At 44.1% G+C, this 16,118-nt stretch overlaps 1 protein-coding gene across 1 annotated transcript in view; it reads left to right on the top strand.

The window, feature by feature from the left end:
* LOC122932531 (protein ABHD15-like) overlaps nt 1-16,118 on the top strand; it is a 48,742-nt gene that overhangs the window by 24,790 nt on the left and 7,834 nt on the right. The gene's annotated exons all lie outside the window — the stretch shown is intronic.

Here is a 16,118-nt window from a genome sequence, read left to right as displayed (position 1 = left end):
TATACCTCTTAGAGCCTCCTCCTGAGGGATGTCCAGTGTGCAGACTGCATGTCTCTAGGATAATCGCTCAGGAATGCGGCCTGTACTTGAATGCCGAACAATAGCTTTGTTTGTATATGTTAACTAACCATCCCTAACTCACTACCTGACAAGGAATATCATTACATTAAAAGGTAATATAATAATTAAAGGAGAAAGAACCAGATTTGTTTGTGTCATGTGACCACGGTGAAGCGCTTGCTATTACTCACTCTCCGTGGTCCCCCGCTGGCCCGCACCGCGCTGCACTGTATCCTGACACATCGTCCTGTACTGTATCCTGACAGGACCTGTCGCTATGTAACATCAGGACGACAGAAGAGGCTAAGGAGCTGAGGAGTGTTGCCGGCGCCCCTACAGGAAAGGTAAGTACTGGCGCTGAAGACTGATGGCTAGAAGTGGAGGGCATGGAGGACTGATGGCATGGGGGGAGATGGGACAGAGTTATGATGGTATGAGGGGGTGATGGCACAGAGAACTAACGTCATGGGGGTGATGGCACAGTACTGATGGCATGGGGGGTGATGGCACAGAGTACTGATGGCACTGGGGGAAGCTAATAACACTGGGGGGAGCAGATGGCATGGACGGGGCTGATGGCGCTGAGGACTGATGGCAGGGGCGGTCTGATGATGGCACGGGGGAGCTGATGTGTTTATAAAGGAAAACGTTCTTTTAATTCGTTTTTTTCTTATTAGAGTACTCTATTAATCGTTGGATTAATCGATACTTACTAAGGTAAAGTTACTATAATAGATAGCTGCAGCCCTACAACCAATCAGTAATTAAAAATAGCCCTACAACACAGTTGCCCATAGCAGTCAATCATGAAACAGCTTTTATTTTACAAGAGCGTTTTAAGAGATGTAAGCCAAACTCTGATTGGTTGTCATGGTCAACAAACAGGATTATTTTTTTTGACAGGAGTCCACTGCTCATTACCACTCTTCCGCCTCCACTCCTCCACTACAGAAAGAGGCATGCGGAGTAGTGGACTATGCTAGCTCAGGTGTGTGGCAGGTTACATTGGACCAGTAGAAGGGTATTGAGTACTGGACACTCCTGGCATAGGGGAAGAGTGGGTTGCCTTGCGCCTCCCTCTTTAAGAGGGGAGTTGTGAGTGGGAGGTCTATCAGTTTCTGGAGGTGAGTGTGTGAATACAGTCAGTATAATAGATATGGAGTGAGCAAGAAATATAAAACAAAAAAACAAAAAAAAACTATGAAGCAAAATGCATATGGAGGTCCACATCTCCTGCCCTGGGAGGATTATCCTCTTCCTCATTTTGTATTTTCATTTTCAAGACAAATGAATGAAGTGACGAACAAGAGTTTTCTAGTGTCCATTGTATTTTTTGCAAAATAAGCATACGGGGGTACAGAGTGGTGACACAAACTGGACAGTGATGGCATACAGGGGTCAGAGTGGGGACACACGGGACAGTGGCATACAGGGCAGAGTGGTGTCACACCTGGGATAGTGATGTCATACAGGGGACAGAGTGGTAACACACGGGACAGTGGTATACAGGGGACAGAGTGCTGACACAGCTGGAATAGTGAATGCATACAGAGGACAGAGTGGTGACACACAGAAGATGGTGATTGCATACAGAGGCAGAGTGGTGACACAGAGGGGATATTGATGGCATATAGGTGCAGAGCAGTGACACAGGGGACAGTGGTTTACAGGGGACAGAGTGCTGACACAGCTGGAATAGTGATGGCATACAGGGGACAGAGTGCTGACACAGCTGGAATAGTGAATGGATACAGGGGACAGAGTGGTGACACACGGGACACTGATGGCATACAGGGGACAGAGTGGTGACACACAGAAGATAGTGATTGCATACAGAGGCAGAGTGGTGACACAGAGGGGACAATGATGGCATATAGGTGCAGAGCGGTGACACAGGGGACAGTGGTTTACAGGGGACAGAGTGCTGACACAGCTGGAATAGTGATGGTATACAGGGGACAGAGTGCTGACACAGCTGGAATAGTGAATGGATACAGGGGACAGAGTGGTGACACACGGGACACTGATGGCATACAGGGGACAGAGTGGTGACACACAGAAGATAGTGATTGCATACAGAGGCAGAGTGGTGACACAGAGGGGACAATAATGGCATATAGGTGCAGAGTGGTGACACAGGGGACAGTGGTTTACAGGGGACAGAGTGCTGACACAGCTGGAATAGTGATGGTATACAGGGGACAGAGTGCTGACACAGCTGGAATAGTGATGGCATACACGGGACAGAGTGGTGACACACAGGACACTGATGGCATACAGGGGATGGAGATGTTACATGGGACAAAAATGGCATACATAGGGCGCAGTAGTGACACACAAGGGACAGTGATGGCATATGGCGGATGGAAATGACACACTGGACGGTAAAGGCATACATGAGGCAGAGTGGTGACACACAAGGGACAGTGATGGCATACAGGTGCCAGAGCGATGGCATAGTTCTAGAGCCCATTGTATTTTTTTTAAATATTGGGCTATATTGCTAGTCCGCTTATAGTATAACACGTAGTGTTCGGCTGCATTTTGAAGTGTAGTGTGTCAATATTATTGCAGATATCTATCGTGGATTTCTCCATTTTGAAACACCGTTTGATGCAGATTTTGCCACTGTGAACTATCAGCAGATCGGGGGAAATCCGCAGCCGACTTGCTACGCATAGTTGTACTCTGTTCAGTAAGAGGTTCTGTAGCCAATATACATTTTAAAGAAAGTTAGTAGATGCCCCGAGCACATAAATATCTTGGTCTGTGACCTCGAGCTTTTATATGGTAATGGAACTAGTTTTCACACAAAAGACAAGTGGCCAGAAAACAAGGTCTTCACATTTGTTTGCTTTTTTTAATGCATATATTCCATTAAAGAGCAGAAACAGGATATGAATTTCTTATCACAGAATGTATTCATTGCTGCAGAGGATGGACGGATGTGTTAGTCAGTTTGATAATGGTTACAAAAAAGAGGCCTCCAGCGACCCTTCATAGTTGAACCGGAGCTGATTTCAACTGCTTATAGCTGTCAGCCATCCTTTTTTCCTTGATGCAAAAGACCATGTTAGACATTGAGAACAAGTGAGAACACAGACTGGAGGCGAGGAGCGGAGCAGCTGCGCTGGAAACAGCCCAGGCCTGAGTGGTGGGTATATGTTCTTTTATTATTTTAACACAGAGGCTTTGGAGTATTTTGGAGATGTCGGACAACTCCTTTAAAAAGCAAAGATTCCCTACTGTGTCCCTACAGTAACTGCAAGTGTTACCAGTCCTCAGCCCTCTACCCCCCCCCCCCCCTCCATAGTCTTTATATATGACCTTTTTTAAATCCTGACCAAGGGTGGACTAGTCATAGACCCTACAGGGAAATGTCCTGGTTGGCCGATGCATGGGGCGGCAGTATTTTGTGCTGCACTGTGGTATTTGCTTCTGCTGGGGCAGTATTCTGTGCTGCACAGTGGTATTTGGTTCTGCCGGGGTGGTATTGTGTGCTGCACTGTGGTGTTTGGTTGTGGGGTGGTATTGTGTGCTGCACTGTAGTATTGGGTTCTGCTGGGGTGTTATTGTGTGCAGCACTGTGGTATTTGGTTCTGCTGTGGTGGTATTGTGTGCTGCACTGTGGTATTTGGTTCTGTTGGGGTGGTATTGTGTGCTGCATTGTGGTATTTGGTTCTCTTGGGGTAGTATTGTGTGCTGCACTGTGGTATTTGGTTCTGTTGGGGTGGTATTGTGTGCTGCACTGTGGTATTTGGTTCTCTTGGGGTAGTATTGTGTGCTGCACTGTAGTATTTGGTTCTGTTGGGGTGGTATTGTGTGCTGCACTGTGGTGTTTGGTTCTGCTGGGGTGGTATTGTGTGCTGCACTGTAGTATTTGGTTCTGTTGGGGTAGTATTGTGTGCTGCACTGTGGTGTTTGGTTCTGCTGGGGTGGTATTGTGTGCTGCACTGTAGAATTGGGTTCTGCTAGGGTAGTATTGTGTGCTGCACTGTGGTATTTGGTTCTGCTGGGGTGGTATTGTGTGCTGCACTGTGGTGTTGGGGTGGTATTGTGTGCTGCACTGTGATATTGGGTTCTGCTGGGGAGATATTTTGTGCTGCATTATGGTATTGCTGCCCCCGACTACTTCTAGTGTCCCAGCCTACTTGTTTTACCACACCTTCTTTCGGTTTGGATTGGCCTACAACACGGGGCTACTTTTAGTTTTTTCCAGGTCCACTTTAAGGGAACCCTGTCATCATGGAAATACAGATTAATCCACAGGTAGTGTGTTATGGAGCATGAGGGGCAGATTGATATATAGTTTTATAGGAAAAGATTCCGTAAAACCTGTAATTTTATTAATTTAAATTCCTGCTCATTCTGGGCTTTGAGGTCAAGGAGGCGGTCCTATCAGTGATTGACAGCTCTTTCTGTATACACAGTCACAGGGAAGGCTGTCAATCACTGATAGGACCACCTCCTTGACTTCCAGAATGAACAGGAATATAAATGTATACAGTACAGACCAAAAGTTTGGACACACCTTCTCATTCAAAGAGTTTTCTTTATTTTCATGACTATGAAAATTGTAGATTCACACTGAAGGCATCAAAACTATGAATTAACACATGTGGAATTATATACATAACAAAAAAGTGTGAAACAACTGAAAATATGTCATATTCTAGGTTCTTCAAAGTAGCCACCTTTTTGCTTTGATTACTGCTTTGCACACTCTTGGCATTCTCTTGATGAGCTTCAAGAGGTAGTCACCTGAAATGTTTTTCACTTCACAGGTGTGCCCTGTCAGGTTTAATAAGTGGGATTTCTTGCCTTATAAATGGGGTTGGGACCATCAGTTGCGTTGTGGAGAAGTCAGGTGGATACACAGCTGATAGTCCTACTGAATAGACTGTTAGAATTTGTATTATGGCAAGAAAAAAAGGCAGCTAAGTAAAGAAAAACGAGTGGCCATCATTACTTTAAGAAATGAAGGTCAGTCAGTCCGAAAAATTGGGGAAACTTTGAAAGTGTTCCCAAGTGCAGTCACAAAAACCATCATGCGCTACAAAGAAACTGGCTCACATGCGGACCGCCCCAGGAAAGGAAGACCAAGAGTCACCTCTGCTGCGGAGGATAAGTTCATCCGAGTCACCAGCCTCAGAAATCGCAGGTTAACAGCAGCTCAGATTAGAGACCAGGTCAATGCCACACAGAGTTCTAGCAGCAGACACATCTCTAGAACAACTGTTAAGAGGAGACTGTGTGAATATGGCCTTCATGGTAGAATATCTGCTAGGAAACCACTGCTAAGGACAGGCAACAAGCAGAAGAGACTTGTTTGGGCTAAAGAACACAAGGAATGGACATTAGACCAGTGGAAATCTGTGCTTTGGTCTGATGAGTCTAAATTTGAGATCTTTGGTTCCAAACACCGTGTCTTTGTGCGACGCAGAAAAGGTGAACGGATGGACTCTACATGCCTGGTTCCCACCGTGAAGCATGGAGGAGGAGGTGTGATGGTGTGGGGGTGCTTTGCTGGTGACACTGTTGGGGATTTATTCAAAATTGAAGGCATACTGAACCAGCATGGCTACCACAGCATCTTGCAGCGGCATGCTATTCCATCCGGTTTGCGTTTAGTTGGACCATTATTTATTTTTCAACAGGACAATGACCCCAAACACACCTCCAGGCTGTGTAAGGGCTATTTGATCATGAAGGAGAGTGATGGGCTGCTGCGCCAGATGACCTGGCCTCCACAGTCACCGGACCTGAACCCAATCGAGATGGTTTGGGGTGAGCTGGACCGCAGAGTGAAGGCAAAAGGGCCAACAAGTGCTAAGCATCTCTGGGAACTCCTTCAAGACTGTTGGAAGACCATTTCAGGTGACTACCTCTTGAAGCTCATCAAGAGAATGCCAAGAGTGTGCAAAGCAGTAATCAAAGCAAAAGGTGGCTACTTTGAAGAACCTAGAATATGACATATTTTCAGTTGTTTCACACTTTTTTGTTATGTATATAATTCCACATGTGTTAATTCATAGTTTTGATGCCTTCAGTGTGAATCTACAATTTTCATAGTCATGAAAATAAAGAAAACTCTTTGAATGAGAAGGTGTGTCCAAACTTTTGGTCTGTACTGTATATTACCAGTTATACTGAATCGTTTGCCAAAAGTCTATATATTAATCTGTTCAGCTCCTGCTCTACAACCTGCTGCCTGCAGATCAGACAGACACCATGTGTGACTTCAAAGCCCAAAATGAGGAGGAACATAACTGAATGAGATACAAATTTGACTGCATCTTTTCCCATAAAACTACATCTCAGTCTGCTCAGCTCCTCCTGCTCTATAACATGCTGCCTGCAGCTCGGACAGCGTGCCAGGTTCCCTTTCAGTTCCTAGTCCACCCCTCATCATCACAGTTGACAGTATACATAAAAGCTTTACTGAAATAGCCTGGTTTTCAGCTATTGCACAAACCACAGCCGCTGATCCTGCTCGCAGCGCTCCACCACAGACCAGGCCACAACTCGCTGGTTGACTCTGACAGTACAGATATAGCACAGCTGCTATGACATATACATAGTTCAGTCTATGAAAGATTGTGTTCTCAGCTCCAGATAGTCTTCGTATGTGTTTGGCCACCTTCCAAAAAGATTATACATTTTGTACATTTTGCAAAGTAGAATAAAATGTGCATAGCACAGTGTCTGTTTTGTTCTGAAGAAGTGTCAATGCCAAACTAGTGATGCATAGAAAAGTCAGAGTATGTGGTAAGAGGATGGAAGTGCCTTCTTGGCTTATTTCCTAGAACAGTGGTATCCAGCAGGCGGTTTCACAACAGCTGGTATGGCAACCCCTGAGCTATAATATTTTTTGGTCAAAGGTGTCCAGTATTAAAGGGGTTTTCTGAAATTCTCATATTGATGGCTCATCCCCCTGTGGATCAGCAGTTTGAGGAGGCTGCGGCACTCCTCCTAGGCCAGTGACGTCACCTACATTCGTCACATGGCCTAGGCGCTTCATTTAAGTGAATGGGGCAGAGCTACGATACCACGCACAACCACTATTGAATAGACCGCACTGTACTTGGTAAGTCGCGAGCTAGAGCGCTGCAGCCTCCTCAAACAGCTGATAGGCGGGGGTGCTGGGAGTCGGCTCCCCTCCAATCAGATATTGATGACCTATCCTGATGATAGGTCATTAATCTAAAGAAAACAAAAAAAAAACTTAAAGTGCACACTAAGTATAGAGGAATACAATTGCCATTCCAGTGTAAGCATAGCGTAAGGCTATGTCCACACATAACTTAAATGCTGTGGATTTGTCATTGCAGACTTTTGTGCAGCAAATCCACCAGCAAAGTGGATGAGATTGTTATAAATCTCATACACACGATGAGTAAAAAAAAAAAAAACGGGAATTGACCTGCGGTGCAGATTTAAAATCTTCGCATTAAATCTATGCTGCTGATCTCCACCGTAGATTTCACCCTTTTCAATGGTGCTTTTTACATGTGCTTTTAGCTAAGGAACTGAGGCCAAAAATGACTTTCCTGCTGTATTTTCAGGCATGTGTGGGCATACCTTTACTGTGTCATGGAACCAGAACTATAATTTCGGATGATTCTTCACCTGGGGCAAAAGTTCAGCTTGCTGCTCTAGGCCTATATCTACATTCCCTGGATAGGTTACAGTTCCCTTGGCACCTATCCCAATATGCCGATGCATGGAACATCAATGGTTTCCAGTGTGGACCAAAATACAGTTTGACAAATTGCAGAGATGGCAGTCTTGTGGCACTCCATGAGTTGCTGTATATACGGTACTTTGTATACAAACATGTTCTTTAGAAAACTAGGATTTTGCCTCTGTGCAAATACTATCTCAAGTCCATAAATCACTTTCCCTGCCATCAGCCAGTTTCTATACAGAGATGTTCAGTCAAGTTACACTAAGCAGCTCTGAACCACAAGCCAGGAAGTCCTGTCTCTGCTTTAAGCACCTATTAATTACTGTCAGTCCTAGGATTCTTTATAGGGGAAGAAACTGCCTGCCAGGGAATGAGCAATATTCTCAAGACATGTTGCTCTGTCCGGGAAAATCAGGTTTTAATATAATCTCATTCTTTTCCTGTGTGTATATGGCATAACAAAGGCCTCCAGGCCTGCCATGACTATACGCCTATTAGGCAATGCCACGGGCACAGCCTAAAGCACAGCCAGTCACTGTCACTGTTTTGTGGTCCGCAAAATACGGATGTGGTCTCTGTGCATCCCACACTTATCGTGGGCCCCATTGAAAAAAATGTTTGCATTTTTCTGCAGCCTCATTGAAATAAACGGGTCCGCTTGCGATCTCGAATGAAAGTGGATCAGACATGAAGCGAAAATATGGTCATGAATGAACCCTTACAGTGATGGGCTCCAATGCAAAAAAATATTTTCTAGAAAATGTGGTTTTACTTTGTAAAAGTTCTAAAAGAAACCCTCCATGCACACATATGGTATTTCCGCATTTATAATGTTATAGAAATATTTGTCGTTGAAATCCGCTTGCATCAGACTTTTTGTAAGGAAAGGTAAATTCCTCAACCGCAGTCAGACAAAGGTGTTACCATCTTGAATTCTTGCTGAGCACTTCTCCTCCCCCACAGTCTGCTCACCTTTTATTTAGTCACAGTAACAATAGAAAAGGGGCTGGCCAGTCACCCAACCACTTACTTCATGTAACAAGGATACAGGAAGTGATGACACAGGAAGATGAGAAAGTTCAGGTACATGTCAAAGGACAGGGGAGGGCATCAACATGGACGAACAGTGCAATGCACACACCCCACCCCTGTATAAGGAAGGATGAGTCATGTCCATTGTCTGATCAGCCAGGTGGCCGCCCATCCCCCATCACTGTCAGCATGGACCCCATTCAATACTGCTCAAAGTGACCAGTATCTAGTGAAGATCATTCTACTGGTTCTTATAGGTTTGAGATTATCTGTGAGACATTGCTACGGCTATTGTCAGTATACGGTACGAGTATACCGACAAGGCAGATATGCATGTCTTAAAAGCAGATATGTATCCAGAAAGGGATAGCAAAGCCGCAGCAGAGGTATAATATGTATCTCTCGTCATGCAGACTTCACTTCTCTAATGTGTATAGACATTTGAAGGGAAGAAGCCCAGTGCATTGCACTTAGTGCTCACAAACCGGCAAACGTCCCCCCTACACACTGAGAACACGTCTCCAAGCCCATGAGAAAGTTTTCATACTGACTGTTTTACCACTGATCCTGATTTAACCCAAGTACCCTCTGCTAGAGCGTTCTTCGGTTAAATCTGACACAGGGAGACAGATGACAATCTATAAAAACACACACACATCCTAAGATAAAATGTCTGCATAATAAAATTTACACAACAGTCCCTCCTCTTTGTCATATGCTCCCCATATGAATCTCAATCTTCTTCTTTGAAAAAAACAGTCTTGTCTACGAAAAGTCCTGAATCCCTAAAACAAAACAGATGATGGAAAACAGAAAGTTAATCTTGACACGTAGCTTCTTTTCTTTGGGAGGTGACTCAGGAGGTGGCGTTTCGCATTGGTCGCCGGCTGGTTTGGAATCCTCTGCATCTGGTCCATGGTTTGGTCTTCAGGGTGTCTTGTCTGTTCGGGCTTCGGTAACTCGGTCGATTAGACATCAGGAACATCTCACTCCAGTGTATAGAAGGAATGGAAACAAAAAAACATAAGTACATGTCCTATTTCCTTTCTCCCGGATCCAATGGAAAACCAGTGAGCCCCAAGACCTCCCAAAGCTTTAAAAAGGATTCCGACCCTCACTAGTCATAGCTCCGCCTCTGCCCTGCTCCTGTCAGTATGGGCCTGTCTCTTGTCAATGGTGTCTGCTAGCCAGGCATAACCATACCACATCTACGGGTCGCCTAGCTGCCTGGACACCCATACAGAATTAACAAGCGAGAAGCAGGAGCCAGAGCTAATATTAAACCTATAGCTGATATTACCCTCTAGGAATGTATCGTTATGTGCTATCAACAAATGTCTCCTTGTGGCCCTGGCTAGTTTGAGGTGCGTTTCCCTCCATAAAAATAAAACTAAACAAATGTGATACTATTCATTCTTTGACTTAGTTCAGCAGCTTCTTGCAATGACTGGTGTGGATCCAGTTGTCTCGTCCCTCGAACTTCAGAGAGGTTGGCGTCATCATCAGCACCTGGAATGGCCCAAGATATCTCGGCTCTAGTCCCGTCCTCGGATGTTTCTTTAGCATGACCCAATCGCCTGGTTGACTAGAATGAAAACTGGTTATTGAGTCTGGGTCCGGGAGAAACACCCGAACCCGGTGGTGGACATCGGGTGATATTCCGTGGGGCTGCCTGGGGGCATACCTGATGGAATAAAAGGGTTACAGCGGAACATTCAGGCCATGGATCGGCCGTGATGTCAAAGAAAAGGCAGTCGTGATGGTTCTCAACGTAATTCCATACTAGGTTAGAAAATTGATTGACAGTTGAGAGGTTAGAATGGTTAGTAAAAAGTTTGAAGATTGTTGTTTTCTGCACCACTTCCCCCCTTCTCATCGTCCTTAAGACCAGGATGAAGAGAAGCTGGATTCTACATGGTGCATCTTCTCAAGGTTAGATGCAGAGATGAGGGAGGGATGAGAGAGAGAGAGATAGATAGAGAAAGAGAAAAGCGCTTCTATTGGACTTCATAGTTTTAGTTGGACAGGAGTACATGACAGTGTTAGTTCGCACTGTCTGGGACTTTTGAATGCCCTGTTGCTGGAGATCGATGGATTCGTGCAGCCACAGTTCTGCTTTCTGGAGGGAACCATGGCTTTGGAGTCTAGTGGGGAATTCATGGGCAAACTTTTTCCCAATCCAGACCACACAGGTCCCTTCTTTGGGGATGGTCCACTCTGTACCTACAGTCCATTGGGGCCAATCTTTGAGGGGCTTAATAACTCCTCCTCCATAGATGGATTTCATGTACTGCTTGGCTGTCCTATACTCAGAAGTGGTATGCTTCTGTTCCCTAGATTTCCCTACATCCACGCTCGAGCCTTCTAAAAGTAGGTGCGTCATCCTACAGTGTCCCATGACACACGCCTGGATGGCTGCTACTCCCCTTTGTTCGCCTCTGAGTTGCCCTAGGATTTCTGGCACCGACACATGGACTCCGTTCTACCTAGTTAGACCTCAGGAAAAGGAGTAGCAGCGTGAGGAAAAGGGCTCTCGCCGACACACAGCGGCCCCCTTTGTCTCCTAATGAGATATACCAGCCTCGGTTTTGGCTCTGAATTGTGACCTGACCACAGGATAGGGCTTCCAATTGACCTGGATTGGAAAAAGGGGCGCACAGAGAACACACAGTACCTTCTGTGGGGACGAGGGGCGCACAGTAAACAAACACACAGTACTCCTGTGGGGAAAGGGGTTACTCACATAGCTATTGGTATGCCCGGGTGATATATACCACCTTGTCTCCTTAAAAAAAGCTCATCAGCTCACTTTCCTTCGCCTATATGATTCTATATAGTCAAGCTGAACAGCACATGAAGCCCTTTTTGCAGTGACTGTTCCAAAACCTCTTGCTCAGCAGCAACCCTTGAATTCAGACAGTAGTTCCCACACAATATCACGAGACCCCCAGTACTCCTAAACAAATCTACAGAGAAAAGGTTAGTAAAAAGGAAAAACTGAAAAAGACAAACTTGATTACATCAATAAAAACCTAAAAAATGAGTTAGTAAAAGAAATTGTAGAAAACTTCAGTTACAGGAGGTCTTGCTATTTACATTTAGATTCAGTAAATGTTAACTTTAAAACCAAACCTCACATACAAAAAACCCTTTGGAAAACAAACATTTGTATAGGAAAACATACAACTGTATAGGACTGAATTAACAAATCAATGTCTTGGGGGGTGACCTGAAACCGTGAGCAGCCCCAAACCAGCTTCAGATTCATTTTACCAAAGAAACAGGATTAAACAGTACAAGGTCCCAAAACCATTTTTTTTTTTTAGGGGAAGGGAAAAATCTATTTAAATTAGGTCTTAGAGTTAAAATGGTTTATACAGACCTTAATTTACCCTTCTCTGGCACACAAAAATTGGAAACTCTACTGTATCCCAGGAACCGATCTCTTTCCTCTCTGAGCTTCACATTTTCACATTTTAACCGTTCATATTGGGATTTAAAATCTGCTTCCTTGATCAAAACACTGGTTCCGATCTCTAGGAGTTGTTCAAATACTTTTGGCACAGAACTACAAGCGCCTCCTTTCACTGTAGTACCCGTATTAATTATGCCAAACAAGTCTACAATTCAGTGTAACAGCCACAGATATACAAACATTAAGCAGAATCATCAACTATAGGACAATTTCACCGCTAAACTGCCACTAATGCTCACACAATGATTCCTGTATCAGACTGGTCACTGAGCTATACCATAACTGAACACTCAACTGATATCCAGCACAAAACTTATCAAAACAAAATCAAACTGTACATAGAAAGGTTACAAAAAGACAAGATAACTATTCTGGACAAAACTGACATTTGAGGCAAAAACAACCAAATCGCTTTCCATAGAATAAAACTAAATTAATTCCTTGTTAAAACCTGCAGCACCAAACTCACCAAGATGTCTGCCAAAGCACATGATCTTTACACCACACAAAGGAAATTAAAGATGGCCGACAAAAGCACATGGCTTGACACACACAAAGGAAAATAAAATGGCCGACAAAACCACATGGCCTTCACACAAAGGAAGACAAGATAGTATATACAATATCCAGCAATAGGAAAACCAAACTAAACAAAACAGTTTCTATATTCCCTGTTCCCCACCCCTGAAACCAGAGCAAACCTCCACTCTGCGGGAGATTTACAGGCTAACAATATAAAAAATACTCTTTAAATGTTTTCTCTAATGTACAAACACTAAAACCAATTGCTGCCTCTACAAAATCACAGTAATATAAAAGTTAAGAAGTTACAACAAAAACACAATACTCTGTACTGCTCAGCACACACATCACAATCTCTGTACAATCAACTCAGATCCACCAAAAACTACACAATGGAAAAACACTTACCTCGTCCTTACACAAATAGAGCGAAAACTTTATTTTAACAAGCAGAATTTTTTTCGGACGCAGCAGACAAAATTACAGTTTACTTTTATCTCCCCTTTTACCTGCTGTGCAGAGAAAAAACCTGTTGGATCCTTCTAGCTTGCCATCTGTTATAGAAATATTTCTAGTTGAAATCTGCTCGCATCAGACTTTTTGTAAGGAAAGGTAAATCTCTCAACCGCAGTCTGACAAAGGTGTTACCATCTTGAATTTTTGCTGAGCACTTCTCCTCCTCCACAGTCTGCTCACCTTTTATTTAGTCACAGTAACAATAGAAAAGGGGCTGGCCCATCACCCGACCACTTACTTCATGTAACAAGGATACAGGAAGTGATGACACAGGAAGCTGAGAGAGTTCAGGTACATGTTAAAGGACAGGGGAGGGTATCAACATGGCCGAACAGTGCAATGCACACACCCCATACCTGTGTAAGGAAGGGTGAGTCATGTCCATTGTCTGATCAGCCAGATGGCCGCCCATCCCCCATCACTGTCAGCATGGATCCCATTCAGTACTGCTCAAAGTGACCAGTATCTAGTGAAGATCATTCTACTCTTCTTATAGGTTTGAGATTATCTGCGAGACATTGCTACGGCTATTGTCAGTATACAGTACGAGTATACCGACAAGGCAGATATGCATGTCTTAAAAGAAGATATGTATCCAGAAAGGGATAGCAAAGCCGCAGCAGAGGTATAATATGTATCTCTCATTATGCAGACTTCACTTCTCTAATGTGTATAGACATTTGAAGGGAAGAAGCCCAGTGCATTGCACTTAGTGCTCACAAACCGGCAAACGCCCCCCTACACACTGAGAACACGTCTCCAAGCCCATGAGAAGGTTTTCATACTGACTGTTTTACCACTGGTCCCGATTCAACCCAAGTACTCTCTGCTAGAGCGTTCTTTGGCTAAATCCGACACAGAGAGACAGATGACAATCTATAAAGACACACACACATCCTAAGATGAAATGTCCGCATAATAAAATTTACACAACAATAACAACCAGTATTGTGCCTGTTAGTATAACCACCTGGTTAACAACTTTAAAAAATGAACGAATAATAGAAATTGCTTCCCCCCAAAAAATAAATAAATAAATGTTCATCATTATGCCTCATGTATACAGTGTAAAAGTAGTAAGAAAAAACAAAAAACAAAAGTATAGATATTTGGTATAGTTGTAATCATATTGACACAGAATAAAAGTAACATGTTAGTTAGGCCTCATGCACACGACCGTTGTGTGTTTTGCGGTCCGCAAATTGCGTATCCTCAAAACACGGATGGCGTCCGTGTGCGTTCCGCAATTTGCGAAACGGCACGTACAGCCATTAATATAACTGCCTATTCTTGTCCGCAAAATGGACAAGAGTAGGACAGGTTATATTTTTTTTTGCGGACCACATAACGGAGTAACGGATGCGGACAGCACACCGAGTGCTGTCAGCGACTTTTACGGCCCCATCAAAGTGAATGGGTCCACATCCAAGCCGCAAAACTGCGGCTTGGATGCGGACAAAAGCAACGTTCGTGTGCATGAGGCCTTATGCTGCGCAACAATTGGAACACACATTCAATGGCAGAAGGTCTGTTATTTTCAATCCACCCCTCATAGAAAGAGTTAATAAAATGTAATAGTCAAGTTACATGTGCCCCAAGGTAGCACCATTAAAAAGTACAACTCATCCCTCAAAAAAACAAGCCCTCGTATGAAAAAGTTGTGGCTCCTGAGAATGCAGTGATGCAAAAACAGAAAAATTCTTGGGGGCCCTATTGCTAAAATACGCTTGGTACTTAAGGGGTTAAAAGGTATGTTACACAAATCTACTATTCTAATTAAACGCTACATTATAGCAGCTTTATTGATTGAAACCCTATTAAAAAACGTTTCTCTACTGCCACCTATTGTCATGTCTGACCCAGTCTGTACATCCACCTTTATAGGACCCCAGCAGTGGCTGGGCCTGTGATGTGTCTCTTTTTATGGCCCCCCTCAGTGTGATGAGCAGGAAATAGTAAGTAATCTTCTGTTTGTTCTTGGTCTGTTAGGCCTCTTGCACACAAATGTTGTGCATCCGCTCCGTGCATTGGGGACTGCAATTTGCGGTCCCCAATGCACGGGCAACGTCTGTGCGGCGGCCGGGACGGATCGAGACCCATTCAACTTGAATGGGTCCGTGATCCGTCCGCGCCGCAAAAATAGATCTTGAAGCATTCCATAATGCTTCCGTTGGATTCCGCCCCTCCGTTCCGCATCTCCGTCATTGCGTACCCATTCAAGTGAATAGGTCAGCATCCGTGATGCGGAGTGCACGCGGGCCGGTGCCCGTGTATTGCGGACCCGCCGTATGCGGGCCACAATAGGGCCAGGGGCACACAACGTTTGTGTGCAAAAGGCCTTAGTGATGAAGGCAAGTATGCACAGTTGCTACCATAGAATAGAGTATTAAAAATTGAAATAGAGGATCCAAAAAGGACCAGAATCTGGTTAAATGTAAACTATACATAGAATCAATGGGTGCAGCAGGGGGATGAACACTGGATATTGCAACTGGCTCTTCTGGTACCCTCTTCCCTAGATAGCTCTCATGTTACAGGGCACCCCGCAAAGCGTGCAACACTGAAATCTACCCTTAGTTGCACCCTACACATTCCCTGTACTGACCAAAAGCGTTTCCCCCCAGAGTGCAGGTTCATCAGGGGACTCTACTTAAGGGAAAGTGATATTGGTCCAAAAAGTCAGTATAATCACAAAAAATACTGTTGAAATATTTTTTATTTATTTAATAAATAAATAAATATTGCAACAACATGGTTCCAAAAAAGTGTATTCCAAAAATACTGGATCACAGATCATGGCATATAGTATCACCAAGATTCCAATAT

Source organism: Bufo gargarizans, chromosome 3 (assembly GCF_014858855.1).
Source record: "Bufo gargarizans isolate SCDJY-AF-19 chromosome 3, ASM1485885v1, whole genome shotgun sequence".
Classification (NCBI taxonomy): domain Eukaryota; kingdom Metazoa; phylum Chordata; class Amphibia; order Anura; family Bufonidae; genus Bufo; species Bufo gargarizans.
This window is presented reverse-complemented; position numbering and strand designations above follow the sequence as displayed.